Genomic DNA, 18,719 nt, shown 5'->3' with positions numbered 1-18,719 from the left:
AAGCACATGCAGAAAAAATATAAATACAATCTAAAGATGCAAAGTATAAGGTAGTTAGGGAAAGAAGGCGTCAGCAGTTGGGAGGAAGCAGGAAAGGCATCACATTGAAGGACAGGGGCTCACACTGAGTCTGGAAGAAAGCACGGGATCTTGTGAAGAAGAAGTCACAAGGGGCTGCATTCCAGGCATGGGACGAGGCATGGGATGGGCTGAGTGGAGTGCTACATGAGCGAAACAGAGAGAAGCACAGTCTGGCTGGCTTGAGGGGTGGGAATGAGGAGCCATGTCCGATGGGCTGGAAAGAGAGACCAGGGCCTGGTTGTGTGGGGGTTTAAAAGACAAGGAGGAGAATTCTTTTTGATCTGAGAGCACACCATAGTTTACTGACTAGTTGAACGACATGATCCTTACCTGTACCCAAGGAAAATCATCTTGGAACTCTTGTGTCAAAGACCAAACTGGAAGGGTACGATGCTGGGAGACTAATTAGGAGACTAATTAGGAGACCAGTGAGATAATCTGGGTGAGAGGGGACAAAAACAAACTGGGGTCACATGCAGAAAGAGAAGGGACCAGATTCAGGAGATGTTGGGGAGGTCAAAATAACAAGCTTTGGATCCTGATTGGATGGAGCAGGGAGGGAGTTGAGTCATCTACAAATGTTTATTAAGTGCCTACTATTTTGTAGGCATTGCATTAATCGCTGGGGTGAGGAAGACTGTGGAGTCAAGGATGACACTGAAGCTATCACTCCAGGAGAATGGAAAGATGGTGATAACCTGGACAGAAATGGGCAGATACCACCAAGAAATCCACTTTGGGGCCCATTACTCAGAGGAAGAGCATGGGACCTGAGCTGGGAGACTCACAGGGGACAAGAAGCAAGAAAGTGAGAGGCCTTTGGCCTCTTTGATACAGATAAAATGAGGCTGCTGGGTGTTCAGGAATTCCAGGTAATCAGGAGAGCTCTGGGCTTCAAGCCACAGAAGGAAGGGATCAAAAAAATGGGATTTAACATTGAACAATTCGGGAAAAGAACATGGTCAGACAGAAGCCTCAGGGAGCTCACTTTGCCAGCCCTGAAGAGGATGAGAGAGTCTGGAAGTAAGGAGGCCAACGAGGAAGCTACTTGAACAAGGGCAGTAACCCCTTTCATAAAGAGAAGGGGAGAAGGAGAGAGCTGTTATGGGTGGGAGTGGAAAGGACAGTAGCCAGCATTTATATCAAGCTTTAAGGTTTGTGAAGAGCTATGCCCAAATCATCAGATCTCAATTGTCAGTGCAGAACTGAGAAGACTTGGCACTGATTTGATGGGGGAGCTTAAGGGTGAGGGAAGAATTGAAGATGCTTCATAGGTTGCCAAGGGAGGGACTGAAAGGATGGTGGTGCCCTCAACAGAAATAGACAAGTTGGGAGGAAGAGTGGGCATACCAGGAAGGTTTGCCCAGAGCTCAGGCTGGCAGGAGAGTTGACTCAGTTGCCGCTGGGTTATAAAAAGGTACCATGCAGAACAATTTGAGTTGTCTCCCCCTCCCCCAAAATACACACTCATCATGTCTAGGCCAATGGATGCCATATTCATTTTGACCTCTGAGGCCATGTGTCAAGTGCTGCAGGGTTTTTTGTTTGTTTGTTTTTGTTTTTGTTTTATGCAGGCAATGGGGTTAAGTGACTTGCCCAGGGTCACACAGCTAGTAAGTGTCAAGTGTCTGAGGCCGGATTTGAACTCAGGTCCTCCTAAATCCAGGGCTGGTGCTTTAACCACTGCGCCATCTAGCTGCCCCAAGTGCTGCAGTTTTTTACATAATGAAACCCATTCTGCACATGAGTATGAGCCTCACCATACAGCAGGACAGCTACATAGAGGCAGCATGAGAGTGGGTCCTTGGCAAGCCCTTGAGTACTTCCCTGGGTTCAGAGTAAAAAGCAAAGAAAAAAGAGGGGGAGGGGCATGGGGCAAGGCCTCCATCACCAGCTGCTGCATTAGCTTTCTGAGGCTTTCTGTCATCTTAGGATTTCCTATGGTCTTGCTCTGATAACCCTCCTGTTTCCTGACAGCTGAAGGTCCAATGTCTATCCCCCTAGGCTACAAAAATGTACCATACAGGTGGTCCATGATAATTCAAACAGAAGGGCCAAGGCAGAATTCCTGCAGGAGCAGCTGCAGAGACTCCAAGAACATTCTGGGCATCTCGAATTCTTCTCTGCAGTGTTGCTTCTGTGAGCCTCCATTCCAATTTGTCATTCTTTACAACCCCACATGGGATCCTTCCCACACGATAATTGGATTTCCAAGGATTTCCAGGATTTCCAAGCAAGAAGGGACTTGAGAAGCCATTGAGTCCAGCCCATATCTGAACTGTCACTCACCAAGCAGGAATCCCCACAAAAGAGGGAAAGCCCTCCCCCACCACTGTACTGGGTCCTGCCCTTGAGGTGGGTAGCCTTCCATTGACTTTCTCTCTCTCTCTCTCTCTCTCTCTCTCTCTCTCTCTCTCTCTCTCTCTCTATATATATATATATATATATATATATATATACATATACATACATACATATATATATATATATTCCTCTGTGTGTTGTCTCCCTCATTATGGGAACTCATTGAGGGTAGGGCTGGTATTCGCCCTTGCCAGCACAGTGCCTAGCACACAGGGTACACTTAAATGCTTGTTGGCTGACTGATGAGCCTCTTGAGGAAGCCTATTTGCCACTGATTATTAGGATGTTCTCCTGATGTTGGACTCAAATCTCCCCCATTCCCTACCTTGTCCTTGCTTTTGCCCCCTGCATCAAGCTGAGTCTAATCTCTCCTCCCCAAGAAAGCTCTTCAAATAATGAAGGTAGCTTCTCAGGTCCAACCTATGTTTTGCCTGAAGACAATTAAACCCGTAAATAGATGTATTTCTGTGTTCCTTGTGTCCCTCCCTATGGAATGTTGACTCCCTGAGGTCAAGAATAGTCTATTTAGTTCTTTGCACCCTCAGCACCCATCACGTGCCCAGCACCTCAGTGGAGATTAATAAATGTTCATTGGATATCTGACCAATAGATTATGCTAGTTATTAACACAGACAGGTCATTGACCCACAAATGGACCATTCAACCAACCCATAGCTTTAATGATTTGGGATAAAATTTCTATGTCTGTATTAATAATATGGTCTGAAGTTTTAAGTTATAAAAGTTTCAGAAAGTGTTTTTCTATAGATTAGTGACAGGGTAGAGAACCCTGCACCTTGGGCTTTGTAATAAATATATCCCTGTGGCTATCATGGAAAGAAATCCATTCGATAGAATTACAGTTGAGCAATTTCTTCTCAACATCTTGAATACTGATTAACTAGATTCTGGATACATATTAACTGAAGGTGTGATAGCCTTGACCCCAGGCCCTTCTTCTTGGATTAATCTCATATTCAAACAGCTCTTTGGGGAGTCAGTCACAAACCAACTTTTAGAGGGTCATTTGTACCTTCCTGTCAAAGAATGGACTGAACTGAGAGTCAAGAGATCTGGGTTCCAGGTCTTACCCTGTGACTGACTGACCAGCTGCACATCCTTGGGTAAATCAAGCAACTTCTCTGGGTCTTAGCATTAGGATCACTTTCTCTGGCCATGCTACCCTCCCCCATAAGTTGGAAAGTCCCTCCAGAGTCACTTCGCACATTTCTGGGCCCATCATTGGCCAATTCATGTAAGCTCTTTCAGGCTGCTTCCTCATCTATCAAGTAGGGGGTTCCACAGTTCCTGCTCAAACCTTTCAGGCTATGATCATGTTCTCTAAGGGACAGTAACTTATTCCAGTTCCTTTTCTCATCCATTCCCACAAGCCATAGGTAGATATAATAAAGACCACTCACCTCTACTGTAGGTCAACTCTTCCAAGATTCTCAAAGGGAAGACTCATTCCTTAGGGTTTTACCTCCCTAAGTGGCTCTTTCAATCTTCTGGGGCTTCAGAAACCCAGCCCTCTCTGGAAGACCCTGAATCCTTGGCCAACCTCGGCAGTGCTCAGGATCAGTGCTTAGATCTGGAAGCATCACCAAAGACAATCTTGTCTAGTCTCTTCACTTTTCACAGGAGCCAAGTAAGGCTCAGTGAGGTTAAGAGACCTGTCCAAGGACTCTGACCCTGTACTCAATGTCAGAGGCATGATTTGAACCCAAGTCCTCTGGCTCCAGGGCCAGGGCTCTTTCCATTGTACTGTCTTGCCTCGTATCATTCATGTGCTCTACCCTGAACCACTCAGACTAGCAATATAAGAGAGTGCTTCTTGATCCTCACTCCCACTTCCAGACAATTCTTGAGAGAGATCCTGGTTGGCTGAGAATGGGAGCGTGGGGGTCTGTGGAAGAGGAAAGGCAATGAGAAAGGTAATCAAGAAGCCAAAGTCTCTAGGGAAGCAAGAGAGTGAGAGCAGAGAAAGAACGGATAGGCCAGACATTTAAAGCCCACTCCCATCTCCCCTCCGAGGCTCATTTCAGATCATTTCCCTTCATGCCTGCCCCATTCCAAATAGGCTTTCGGCAGCATGTTGCAAGTGATGTTACATCGTCCTCTGGCTCTGCACAAGGGACACTCACTGCATGAAATGCCCTTCCTCCATAATTTCCCCTCTTTCAGTCCCTGGCTTCAAGGAAAGTGTAGCCCAGGTTCTGTCTCTGACAAGAGGTCTCTCCTATCCCTTCTGTGAGTTCTGTCCCCAGCCTGTGATTCTTGCTAGTGTTTCCGTATTGACATCACTTTCTTTTGCTTTGAATATGCTATACATATCTGCTTGGCCCCAGATATAATGTAGGCTCCTTGAAGGTAATGTAGCACAGTTTCATTTCTGTCTTTTTATTCCCAGTGCCTGGTATATAGTAGGTGCTCAATAAATGCTTGTAGAAGGAATCAATGAAAAAAATATGAAAGAAGGTGGTCTAGCAGTAATTATCAAAACAATCTGGTACTGGCTAAGAAACAGAGAGGTGGATCAATGGAACACAATAGGTAGAAATCACACTATAGCAAATTACTATAGTAATCTAGTATATGATAAACCCAAAGAACCAAGCTTTTGGAACAAGAACTCATTATTTGACAAAAAACTGCTGGGAAAACTGGAAAACAGTATGATAGAAACTAGGTAAAGACCAACATCTTATACCGTGTACTAAAATAAGGTCAAAATGGGTACATGATTTATGCATAAGCAAATTAAGAAAGCATAGAATAGTTTCTCTGTCAGATTTACGGAAAGAGGAAGAATTTGGGATCAAAGAAGATATAGAGAGCATTACAAAATATAAAATAAATCATTTTGATTATATAAAATTAAAAAGGTTTTGTATAAACAAAACTAATGTAACCAAGATTATAAAGGAAGCAGAAAACTGGGAAAGATTTTTTGAAACAACTATCTCTGATAAAGGCCTCATTTCTCAAATATAAAGAAAGCTGAGTCAAAGTTACAAAAATATAAGTTATTCCCAAATTGATAAATGGTCAAAGGATCTGAACAGGCAGTTTTCAGACAAAGAAATTAAAGCTATCTATAATCATATTAAAAAAAACACTCTAGATCACTATTTATCAGAGAAATGCAAATTAAAACAACTCTGAGGTATCACATCGCATCTATCAGAGTGGCAAATATAAAAGAAAAAGAAAACATTGTATTTTGGATGGGATGTGGAAAAGCTGGGATGCTAATCCTCTGTTGGTGAAGTTGTGAAAAGATCCAACCATTCTGGAGAGTAATTTGGAACTATACCCAAAGGGCTATAGAACTATGCATACCCAGTGATCCAGCAATACCACTGTGAGGTTTATATCCCAAAGACATCCCCCAAAAGAGGAAAAACAAACTATTTGTACAACAATATTTCTAGCAGCTCTTTTTGTGGTGGCTAAAAATTGGAAATCAAAGGGATGTCCATCAATTGGGGAGAATGGCTAAACAAGTTCTGGTATATGATGGTGATGGAATATTATTGTGCTATAAGAAATGACAAGCAGGACAATTTCAGAAAGGTCTGGAAAGACTTACATGAACTGATGTATAGTGAAGAGACCAGAAACAAGAGAACATTGTGCACAGAGACAGCAATATTGTTTGATACAGAACTGTGAATGACTTAACTATTCTCAGCAATACAATGATCCAAGACAATGCCAAAGGACTAGTGATGAGCATACTATCCACTTCCAGAGAAATAACTGGTATTGATGGAACACAGACTGAAGCAGGCTATTTTTCACTTTCTTTCATTTTTTCTTTTGTTCAAGTTTTCTTATATAAAATGACTAAAATGATAATGTTTTATATAATTGTACATGTATAACCTGTAAGGGCCTCAGTGAGAGGGGAAGGAAAGGAGGGAAGGAGGGATAAAATTTGGTACTCAAAACTTTAAATAAGGGAGTATTTACTGAGAAAAAATAAATGCTTGTTAAATTCAATTGGATTCAATTGAATTGAAATATTTTGGAAGTCAGTTTAGAGAAGAGAGATGAGGTGTATTTCATGATGCTTAATAAAGCTAGAATCAATGGGTTGAAATTACTGGGAGGCCAAGGTCAGCTTAGCTAAAGAAGGTTCTAATACCAGCTGTCCACAATCAAATATTACACTTTCTGTGGTAATGAGCTGCCTGTTATGAGGCTAGTGCTCAGAAGCTGGCTAACACCCTGTCAGGCATATTAGAGGATAGGGGAGGTGGGTTGCTAGCCTTGGCCTCAAGTAGATTTGGACTTGACAGTCCCTTCTGAAGATGTGAAACCCCAGGATCTCAAAGCCCTTTCACTGTAATATGGGGTTCATGACCCCTGGAACACTTTTCTCACAGGGTAGTGAAGAGACTCAAGATAATGTCTGGACAGCATTTCAAACCTGTTAAAGGATTATACTAGTATCAGCAATTGTTATTCTGGCCTAGGTGGGGAGGGCTCAGCCCCCAGTACATAGCTTGGGAAGCCGGGATTCTCTGGGACATAAGGCCTAGAGTGGCAAATCCAGTGGGAGCAGAGGACCCATCACCAGGACAGGACTGTTGCCTCCCCTCAACGTTCAGAGGAACAGGAACAAGGGAGAGGAAGAGCTGCAAAGTCTTGTGGTGAGACCCGCTTCCTCTGTCTCAATGTTCTCTTCCATGCACCAGCAGGGCCTGAAGATAGCCCCCAATCAGAAGTGCCAGCTTCCGGGTTTGGTTACAAATGGTGTAGTCACTATGCAGGCCGTGTTCTGAAGGGAGCTACAATCTCATACCTTATGGTCACATCCCACTTCTGAGGCTGGCTCTCCCTGACCCCTCATTTCCTTCTGCACAGGATGAGGTTGTTAGGTGAGATTCCCCAGAGGTCCCATCCAACTCAAGATCCAGGGTCCTGCACTAAAAATCACACGAACTTTCATTTGGAACAAAACATGAGCTCCAATGAGTTCACAGAGAAGTCTTACTTAGGGTAGAGTGTGATGGGATAAAGGAGAGGTTCAGATGAAGAGTGGGAGGAAAGCAGAGAGAGAGAGGAAGAGAGACAGAGACAGACAGAGACAGAGACAGAGTGCTTTTAGCTTACGGAACTGAGTGGGGAGTCTAGTATTGTTTATATTACTTGTAAACAAGACCCGTGATGGGATTGGTATAGAGACCTCCCAGTGAGGAAATTCCCTCTGCCAATTCAGGTCAGCACCCTCTGCACATTTCATCTTTGCTTAGAGTTGCCTGGACCTGTGCAAGGTTAATCCCCTTCCCAGAGTCCCAAAGTCAAAGTGCGTCTGAATCAGGCTGTGAACCCAGGTCTTCTTGAGGCCAGCTCCTCCTCATCCCACCACTGTCTTTGTGATGATCCACACCCATCCAGTGATGGTACAATCCACTTCTCAGTCCTACCCAAGAAGGGTACCCCAGGTTTAGGCAAGTGGAACCCCAAATCATTCTGCCCAGCTGTGTTCAAGTGGTTGTAAACTACCAGGAGAGGCAGGATGTCAATCATTAAACATCAAAGCTAAATCATTCACTGTTCACTGGCTAAGAATGACCACAGGCGTTCTACACATGCATGAATGAAGACGGAACCACAATGGGGAAGGCAGCAGAGAGAAGCCAAGAAACACTCAGGCAACAAGAGCCCATGTAACCATGGCAACAGCCATACTCTCGAGGTCTCTAGGTTAAAGAGATGCTTTTTGTTGTTGGGTTGGGTTTTTTCTTTATTATTTAGACACACAAAAAGTAACTGCTAAAATCTTTTTCACCTCTGCCAATTAAGAAAGCACAACAATTAGAGAGGATAGAAAGTGGGCCTAGAGCCAGGAAGATTTAGGTTCAAATCTTGCCTTTAACTTTCATTATTTGTGTGACAATTGACGAGTCATGGAATATCTCAGAGCCTCAGTTTCCTCATCTGTAAAATGAGGGGATTGGACTAAATCAACCTAAATTCTTGATGGGGGGAGGATCCTTCAGATCCCTTTTCTATCTCATGGATCTCCATGGACTGAGCTTCACTAACCTTCCCTTTCCTCTCATGCCTGTCCCATCCTCTTTTTGATCATCCATCTACCATGTTCCCCCAAAGCTGCAAAGAATGTCCGTGGTAGAGCTGGGATTGAATGCAAGGCTTGGTAAGCCAGAACTATCTGCAGATCACACTACCTCATGGAATCATTCTGCTGAGAGGGACTGGAGATTTCATTTGCACGAATCCTCTCATTTTACAGATGAGAAAATTGAGGTTCAATTGAGCTGGTTAAGGTTACATAGTAGTGATGATTTCATCTGGGAGTCAAGGTGTTCTGATTGCAAATGCAGCTCCCTTCATTATGTTTGTTACCTATTATTACATACAAACTTTCATGTCAGGAACAAGGAAACTGATAGAAAGTTCAAAAGTCAATAGGTAAATTTACTGGGAACTTGATCCATCCCCCCAAATGCCAAGTTCTTGATCAAAAGGAAGCCCAGCGTGTTTAGCCGGTGAATCTACAGGCATTTAAACCTTTCACAAACAACTACTGTGTGCCAGGAACTGTGCTAATAGCTGAGATCACAAATAATCAGAATAATGGGATAATCAGAGCCTGAATCACCCTACATGGATAATCAATCAATCAATCAATCACCAAATAGTTATTAAGCACATGTGTGCTGGAGTATGTGCTACAAGCTGAGGATGGGAAATACCCAGCATTCATTCAGCCAGCTCATCAAGGTTTGCCAAGTGTTTTACAAATATTATCTTATTTGATCCCTCAACAACTCTGGGAATGAGGTGTTGTTATCATCCCCATTTTGCAATTGAGCAAAGTGAGGAATAAAGCAGTTAAGTGATTAATGAAGGGTAAGTGTTTGAGACAGGATCGGAACTCACATCCTCCTGATTCTAGGTCCAGTGCCCTAATCACTGTGCTACCTAGTTGGCCCTGCCCTCAAAAAACTTACCTTATAATGGTAAAGAACAAATTGATGCAAAAAGCATCAATAAGACATCATAGGAAATACAAGGCAAATACACTCTTGTAAATAACCTATCAGTAGTTTGCGTTTTCTGAAATTGTTGTTGCTAAACTGTGCATGCTAAAAGTATTGCTATTTGTGTATTAAGGGCTATTGCCCCCATTTTGGCAATAAGCACTTATTAATTAATATCATATATGCCAGTAAAGAATTGACTGCCTGTAACCCTAATTTCCTCATAGTCTAAGGCCTTCAGTCCTAAATACCTAAGAGCTTGCAGCAAGTGACAGCATTCCAAGCCAAGAGAGCCAGCAGAGAGAGCAAGCCTCTCATGGTCAAAGCTTTTACCCTCCTTTGGTAGAGGTAGGTCACCATACATTAATCTAAGCTAATTGGTTAGAGTGTCATTCAGGTCCATTGATGGACATGACTTGAGGGTGGTCTAAAGAGTACAAAGGTCAGCATCTCGGTGTGCTTCTCCCCCAGCTGAACAAAATAATCAATCTGCATTCCTTCGCTCCCCTGGGCTCATCCCAGGCAGGAACTGAACTTTCTGGGGTGAGGGGGAGAGAACAACTAGACTGATCTCTGGGTCTTCTCCTAGAAATCCATTATTAATAATTATTTTCTCACAAGGTAAAGAGCAGGAGAGCTAGATGGTGTCTGGATTCAGGAAGATCTGAGTTGAAAACCAGCCTTGGACACTTACCAGCTCAGTGACCCTGGGCAAGTCACAATCCTGTTTGCTTCAGTTTCTTCATCTGTCCAATGAGCTAGAGAAAGAAATGGCAAACCACTCCATTATCTTTGCCAAGAACACCCCAAGTGGGGTCACTGAGAGTCAGACATTTCTAAGATGACGAAATGACAAGATAAAAGGCAACTTAAAAGTGCAAGCCAGGGGAAAGTGCAGCAAGGGAAGATGGGGAAAGGCCACCTGCAGACTGTCTAGAGGGTGCCCCAGCCATCCAGGGACCTTCCTGAGGCCTTTGTCATCCCTGAACTTGTGAGCACTTTCCTAAACAACCCGCAGACATTTTCTGTACATTAACCTTGCGAGGGACCTAACATTGTATTGTTCCTGTTTTACAACTAAGGAAACTGAGGTTTTGAGAGAGGAAGAGATTTGCCCCCAGGGCACATGGCTAGTAAGGTTTAGAAGTGGGATTCCAGCTGAGGGCTCTTTAGATTCCTAGCCCAGCCTTTCTCTTTCCATGACAGTGGACAAATCTACAAGGTGTTGCTCCAGTGGAAAGACGTGGTCCATCTAGGTTTCAATAAAACAAGCCTTTATTAGGGGCCTCCAGTGTGGAAAGCACTGGGGTACGTGCTTGGGCTGCACAAGCCAAATGAAAACTGTCACAGAGGAAAGGTGGGGGTGCTTAGCTATTCCTCAATGAAGAACTATACTCTCACACAGTCCAATAAAATTAAAGTGGTCTTTTATTTGGCTCTAGAGAAAGTGAGCTAGTGGGAAGTCAAAGACTTTACCTCCTGGGAGAAAGGCTTAGAAACATCCTCCTCCCAGAACAAAGGGAAGACAAGCTTTGATATAGGATGGATGGGGTGTCCACCTGAAAGTGGAAAGTTCCTTTTTGGAATGGGGTGGGGGAATTGTCATATTCCTTAGAGTCAAGGGGACTTTTTTTTAAATGATGGTCCTGATCTTTAGGGTTATCTCTGCCTCCTAGCTCTGGTCAGGTAGTAGCCACATCTAATTGAATTTTCTCGTATAGAATTTTATCTCCTTGTACTCCTTTGTGTCTGTCCTGTTATCTGCTCATCTTGGGTTTTGCTTCTCACAGGAGAAATGTCTTCTGATTTATCCCAATCCCATGTCAAAAACATTGTAGACTGCAGAGTTGTGAAGATAAGCTAAGCCTATTGGTAAAGTGCTTTGCAAACTTTAAAATTCTAGATAAATGCAAGTTCCTATTCTTAACTGAATTGTTATTACTGTCATTGACCCTTTCTAGTCCCACTGGATGGTGTCCCTATGTTGGGACCTGGATTGACCAAAATGGAAATGTTGTATGTCTAAACAATAGGCACGTAGCTTCTGGTTGTTCCCTCAGCCATGTTTTGACATGTCTCCTGGGGCCCAGTTTCCTCATCAATAGAAATTAGTAGTGTCTACAATGAACCAGAAGTGACTTCACTATGAAGTTCTCTTCCTAGTAAAACAAATTGATGTTGTAGTTGGAACAATATTGGCAGGGTATTAGTAATGACACCCATTTAAAAGCAGGAAGCTCCAAGTTCTCTCATGTATATATGGGAGGGCACAGAGAGACATAAAATCCTTTGTATTCAACATGCCTGAGGAAGCTCAACTCAATGACCTGGAGATGTTGAGGCTGGAGAAGAGAAGGGTCCGGGCATGTGGGGGAGGGGAGGGAAAAGGAGGAGTGAGAAGAGGACAAACTTGCTCTGTCAAGTACTCAAAGGGATTGTGAGAAATGAATATTTCTCTCTCATATTTAATAAGTAAATATTGTATTAGGACCAAGGTTTTCCCCCCCCTTTCCCACTACCTCATTCAGAAATCAACCAGTGTGGAAAATTTCTCTTAGAAATTTACCCAGTACCACTGCTAGGTCTGTTTTCCAAAGAGACCATAGAAAAGGGAAAAGGACCCACATGTACAAAAATATTTATAGCTGCTCTCTTTGTGGTGGCAAAGAATTGGAAATCAAGGGAATGTCCATCAATAGAGGAATGGTTAAACAAGTTGTGGTATATGAATATAATGGAATACTATTGTGCTGTAAGAAACTATGAGCAGCTGATTCTTTTCTCTTAACATGACTAATGCAGAAATATGTTTAATGTAATTGTACATATATAACCTATATCAGATTACTTGCTGTCTTGGAGCGGGGAGGGGAAGAAGGGAGAAATTTTGAAACTAGAAACCTTACAAAAACGAATGTTGAAAACTATTCCTAAATGTAACTGGAAAATAATAAAATATTTATATGGGGGAAAAAAAGAAATGATGAGCAGGAGGAGTTCATTGAAACCTGGAAGGACTTACATGAATGGATGCTGACTGAGAGGAGCAGAACCAGGAGAACATTGTACCCAATAACAGCAACATTGTGTGATAAACAATGGTGATAGACTTGGCTCTATCAGTGCAATGATCCAAAACAGTTTCAAAGAACTCATGATAGAAAATGTTCTCAACATCCAGAAAAAAGAACTGTGAATCATGAATGCAGATTGAACCATACTGTTTCTACTTTTGGACTGGTTTTCTTTTCCTTCTTTTTTGAGGTTTTTCCCTTGTGCTCTGATTCTTCTTTCACAAGGTGACTAATGTAGAAATGTTTAATGTGATTGTACATATACAACCGATATCTGACTGCTTTCCATCTTGGGGAGGGTAGAAGAAAATTTTGGAACTAAAAATCCTGTGAAAACAAATATTGAAAACTATACTTTTATGTAAATGGAAAATAATAAAATACTTAAAAAAAATTTACTCAGGCCCAGATCCAAACAGACAGTAAAAGGAATTCTAAGTATGGACTAATAGGTATATTCATGCTCATCGTGCTTGCTCAGACAGATCCTGGGAGAATGTTGATTCTCCCTGTTATCAAGAAAGGTGATATGGGAATTGATATCTCTTTGACCAAGATTTGAGTGACCTAAGCCATATACCCCAAGACAGTCTACTTCCCATTTGATTAGCCCATCAGAGTAGAATAGGCATCCCTCAGGAGCGCAGTGTCTTTGAAGGGCATATAAACCATGTCCCCATAGCCATTAGGGATATTTGATCTGAGAGAAACAACCAAATGACCATCTTTTTTATTAAAAAAAAAAAACTTGCTGACCTTATTATTAAAATGATTAAATTACCCATAAACCATGTCTCTCAAAGTTTTTAATTGTCAGAATGTTACATGGAAGAGGAAGGAGGTTTGTTCTGCTTGGCTTTAAAGAGCAGAACTGGGAACCTAGGAGGAAGCTACAAAGAGGAAGCTTTAGATTTGAAATAAATGTAAGGGGAAATATCTTTACTAACAATTAGACTATTGAGAAGTGGAATGAGCATCCTTGGGAGGTAGCGAGTTTCCCATTATAGAGGTCTTCAAGCAGCAACTGGAAGACCATTTATCAGGAATATCATAGAAGCCACTCTTGATCAAGTCTTAGATGGCCTAGATGGCTGTGGAAGTCCCACCCACTTTGGGATTCTGTGAACATGAAAGATCAGGATAGACTCCTACCATTGCCCTCTACCTGAGGAAGCTTGGACTTCTCAAGCCAAACTTTGAAGTTCAAATCTTTCCTCTAACACTTACTTGTCTGTGAAATCCTGGGCAAGTCACTTAAAGTCTCCTTGTTTCCTCCTCTTTAAAATAGGAACAATCATCACACTGGCCTCAGGATTTCTATGAAGATCAAATGAGATAACAGTAAAAAGCCTCGCAGTTATTGAAGCTATACACGTGTTAGCTGTTATTTTCATAGAGCTGGAAGGGCCCAAGGGTCTCTGGCGGCCATCTCAGGTACGTCAAAGCCCAAGAAGAGGGCAGGAGCTGGCTCCACCTCCCACAGCCTCTCTTTGCTTCTTCCCCAGCCCTCGATGATTTCTCTGAGCAAGCAGTCTCCTTTAGCTGTGGAGAGATGAAGTAGGATAAAGGGGACTCAGTCAGTAAGGTTCCAGCCCCACCAACCTCTCAGGATGTCCATCTCTGCCTATTCAATGAGTGCCTCATATCTGCCTCAAAGTTCACAACAAATAGGAAGCAAACTGACATGAGGCCCCCTCTCTACCATGCTCCGTCGGAGGGAAGGATCCACTTCTTAGGCTCACCATTGCATTCTCAGGAAGTTGTTGTTGTCTCCACCAGGAATGCCTCATTCTCAGAAATGTGATCTGCATTTTCTAGCCAGACTGCAGCTGAGAGAGGGGGAGTTGTTTCAGAGGTGCAGGGCAGGTGTCCCTTCCTGCACACTCCCCCGTGCCATCCCTAAATAGGTCAAGTGAGTTTGCCTTACTGAAGGATCAGAGATTTCCATTGAGAGATGGCTCAGAAAGCAAACACATTTTCCAATTAAAGAGGTAGCATGTTGTCTGTTGCCTCTTCAGGGTCAGAGGGAAGTAAACTCACTCCACCAACTCAGGTGGCCATGTGCTCCACCACAGAGATCCTTAGAGTCATCCAGAAGCCTGAGACCCCACATGATCTGCCCAGCATCATACAGTCTGTGTGTGTGTGTGTGTCAGGGATGGGACTTGGACTGGATGAGACCAGCTTTCACGCTGCCCCTCCTTAATACACCAACAAGCATTTATTAAGCTCAGACTCTGTGCCAGGGGCAGGGTGCCCAGAAGCAGGAAGACTCATATTCCTGAGTTCAAATCCAGCCTCAGACACTGCCTAGCTGTGTGACCCTGGGCAAGTCACTTAACCCTGTTTGCTTCCATTTCCTCATCTGTCAAATGAGCTGGAGAAGGAAATGGCCAACCACTCCAGTCTCTGTCAAGAAAACCCCAAATGATGCCACAAAGAATCAGACATGACTGAAAAACAATTGAAAGACTCTATTCTATGAAGAAACAAACAAACAAACAAAAACATTGCTTTCAGTCCCATTCTAATGGGCATGAAGGAAGAGATATAACATGTACATAAATAGGCACATACAAGGTATGCAAGGTGGAGGCACAAGGTAGCCTGAGAAGGGACTACATGAATAGGTGCAGAGGCCTGAGGTGACTTTTGGAGGAAGCTAAGAAGAGGTGGAGGTAAGGAGGGATGGCAGTCCAGGCATAGGGAACAGTCCCTGCACAGGCATGGAGGTTGGAGATACCGTTCATCTTGGAGGCAGGAAGGCCTAGGTCTGAATGGTTCCTCACGCATTTACCAGGTGTGTGAACCTAGATGAGTAACTTAGTTTCTCAGCCTGTTTGCTCAGCATGCTCATGATGCCTGGACAACCCGGGTCATTGTGAGGACCAGATGAATGAAGTCTGTAGGTGCCACCCATGCTGGCACACCACGCTGCATCGGAGATGACCCGGATTCCTGCCGAAGGAATTCCTGCATTAGCATTGATCATGCTCCATGTCACAAGCAGCTCCCAAGACGTGAATCAATTAGCTTCCCAACACCTGAGCTCCAGCCCTGGCTTTTTGGCTGCATGTCCTTCAAGCCCAAGCAAAGCCCGCCCATGATGGACACCAATTCTATGGTCTGTGGGATCCTCCATCCAGACTAGGAAAGGACTTTGCAAGTCACCCAATCCAGCATCTTCATTTTACAGAGAGTATCCTTGCAACGGAGGCACAGGGAGGGAGGTAATAATTTATTGACATGGCTTACCTTTCTCCTGAGTCCCTGATGCTTAGCACAGTGCCTGACACATAGTAGGCACCCAGGCAATGTTTATTGACTAAGTGGATTTCTACCCACTCTGCCCTACTGTCTCTCAGATTATTCATTCCCCCGATTCGCCAACTGCATACAGAAATCAATGCATTTGGCTCAGTGTCATGCCCGTATACACACACACACACACACACACACACACACACACACACACACACACACACACGCAGCCATGAGACTCCTCATCCATGTCAGCGGTAATGGAGCTCAAGGGGTGCTGCCCCAGAATCTGTGCATCAGGTCATGAATTTTTCATACCCTATTTTTCCTTGCATCCAAAGCCCCTTGAGGGCTGAGTCCATTTTCCCAGCGGGGTGCGTAAGCTGCCAGGCTTACTGATGGTGTTGGATAAATGTCAAGCAAACACACTGAGCTAGGCTGGAGGTGAATCAGAGTCTTAGGAGATAATGAGTCTTTCAGTCCAATACTCTGGTTCTCAGATTAGAGCCACTGAAGGATAATTGCCTGGCCCCCCAACAGCACACAGCCCCGCTGGTTCTTACTGGAGCTTAGCATCTCTCAGAACAGGCAGCACTCGGTGGCCGTTCTAGATGAGAAATTGTCTCACCTTGAGGTGAAAGGTAAGGGATTGAGGTTAGCATGATCAGGAACTGAAATTCAGGAGCTCTCACAAGGAAGTGGACACTCTGGGAGCCGAAAAGGATCAGTTTCAATGCCTCATTTCATTCACTTATGGGCTGAAAGTGATGCCCCAGATGCTGAAAGATGTGTAAACATGCTTTTTACTGCCCTATAGTAAATGGGAGCTATGTGGAAGATGCCCCCTCCCCCCATCCCTACTGCGGGAAATCACTGGTGATGCTGGACTGCACTTCTGAGCACTCCAAGGAGATGGCATCACCCTCCTCTCCTTTCCTTATGGATTCTGACACTTGGGTACAGAAAGCACCTTTGTAAGTACAACATGTGTGAGGCATGATTTCTCAAAAAAAGATCTGGGGGTTTCATGGATGGCTCCCCCCTCCCCAGCCTCTTGGCAACTTCTATCCATTGGTTGAGTTATTCCTTTGGGGATTAAAATAGTAATAACAAAACCCGCTAATAATTATAGCCAGCATTTATATTATTATTTAAGGTTTACAAAGCACTTTACAAATAGGATCTCATTTTCTCCTCACAACAACCGTGGGAGGTAGATGCTTTTCTTAGCCTCATTTTACACATGAGGCAGGCAGAGTTTAAGTGTCTTGCTTAGAGTAATACCCCTGGTAAACATCCAAGTCTCTAGAGCTTTATTCACTGGATCTTCCAACTGGCCCAGAGCCAATTGTGTGACAGGGCAGATGTCTTTGACTGCTTTCAGTGGGGCATGACTTCTAGGAATAGGTGAAAGACAGTCCTATTGTCCTCTGCTCTGCCCAGACTCCATCTAACATAGTGGGTTCAGTTTGTCACTTCTTGGTAAGAGGGATTCTCTGGTAGAGGGCAAGTAGGATGGTAAAGATCACCATGTGGTACCTGACACATAAGGTGCAGTTGCAGGAACTCAGCAGGTTTACCTCAGAGAAGAGGAAACTCAGGAGGATGTGCTAGCTGTTTTCAAACTTCTGTAGGGCTACCATGTGGCTTAGATGATGATGACAATAACAATAGCTCATATTTACATAGTATTTGCTATGTGCCAGGCACTGTGCTAAGTACTTAAAAATTATTATCTCATTTGATCCTTATAACAACCCTGGGATGTTGGTGTTGTTACCATCCCAATTTTACCAATGAGGAAATTGGGTCAAACCAAGATCATGTGATTTGCCCAGGGTCAAACAGGTAGCAAATGTCTGAAGCTGGATTTGAACTCAGGTCTTCCTTCCTCCCAGCCTAGAACTCTATCTACTCTTCTGTTTAGCCCCAGAGGGCAGAGCCAAGAGTAGTTGCCAAGGTGAAGTTGCCAAGAGTCAAGTTTAGACTTGATATTAGGAAAAATTTCCTAACAGTCAAAATTGCCTCTGGAGGTGTTGGGTCACCTTCAGTGGGCGTTGTCCACAGAGGTGGAATGATCATTTGTTGACAATGTTATGGTGGGGGTTCTTTGGTGGGACAGGAGTTGGTTTGATTACCTCTGAGGTCTTTTCCTACTCTGTGATTCAGTGATTTTTACCTTTAAAAAATTCATCACACACACACACACACACACACACACACACAAATAGCTCAGTCATGAAGTCATGAAGGGGCCAGTACTTGAAGCAGAAAATCCCTCCCTGACCCCTCACCTCAGGATTTATCTTCTTCACTTCAATTGAAACATGAACTAGTGAGTGATTTGAAGGGTTTGGTATAGTAGGGTATTCTGAGTTACCCACCCCTTTCTTTCTTTCCCTTCTCATTCATTAAAATGTAAGCTCACTGAGGGCAAGAGATGGTCTGCTTTTTTTTGTTTGTGTCCATCATGTAAATGCTCGAGATTGATGGATTCCAATAGACCACTCCCCCCAAGCACCCTCTCCCTGAAACTGTTATCAATGCTCCTCTTCTCTATGCCCCAGTTACCCCCGGTTCTCCTGATCCAAACCTAAACTTCTCCCATTCATTCACTTGAGATAAAGGCTGAGATTTCACTCAATGACTTTACTAGCAAGCAAGAGAAACAGATAAAATAACAACATTTGGGAATTAGCAAGCCAAGATTAGATGAAGCATGATCATCACAGTCCAAGGTTGCCCTTATATCAATGTAGGGGGCCAGCCCACTTTCCAACTGACATCCTGCTGGCCTGGACATGTTTGGCCAACATGAACTGGGGAAGTCAAGGAGGAAGAATGGACTTTCTTGCAGGAGAAACAGACTGGGTGCTATTTGGAGCCTTGTAGCAGCTGTGAATGTTTTCAAAGAGTGATTCAG

Source organism: Dromiciops gliroides, chromosome 4 (genome assembly GCF_019393635.1).
Source record: "Dromiciops gliroides isolate mDroGli1 chromosome 4, mDroGli1.pri, whole genome shotgun sequence".
Classification (NCBI taxonomy): domain Eukaryota; kingdom Metazoa; phylum Chordata; class Mammalia; order Microbiotheria; family Microbiotheriidae; genus Dromiciops; species Dromiciops gliroides.
Note: the sequence above shows the minus strand (reverse complement) of the source record.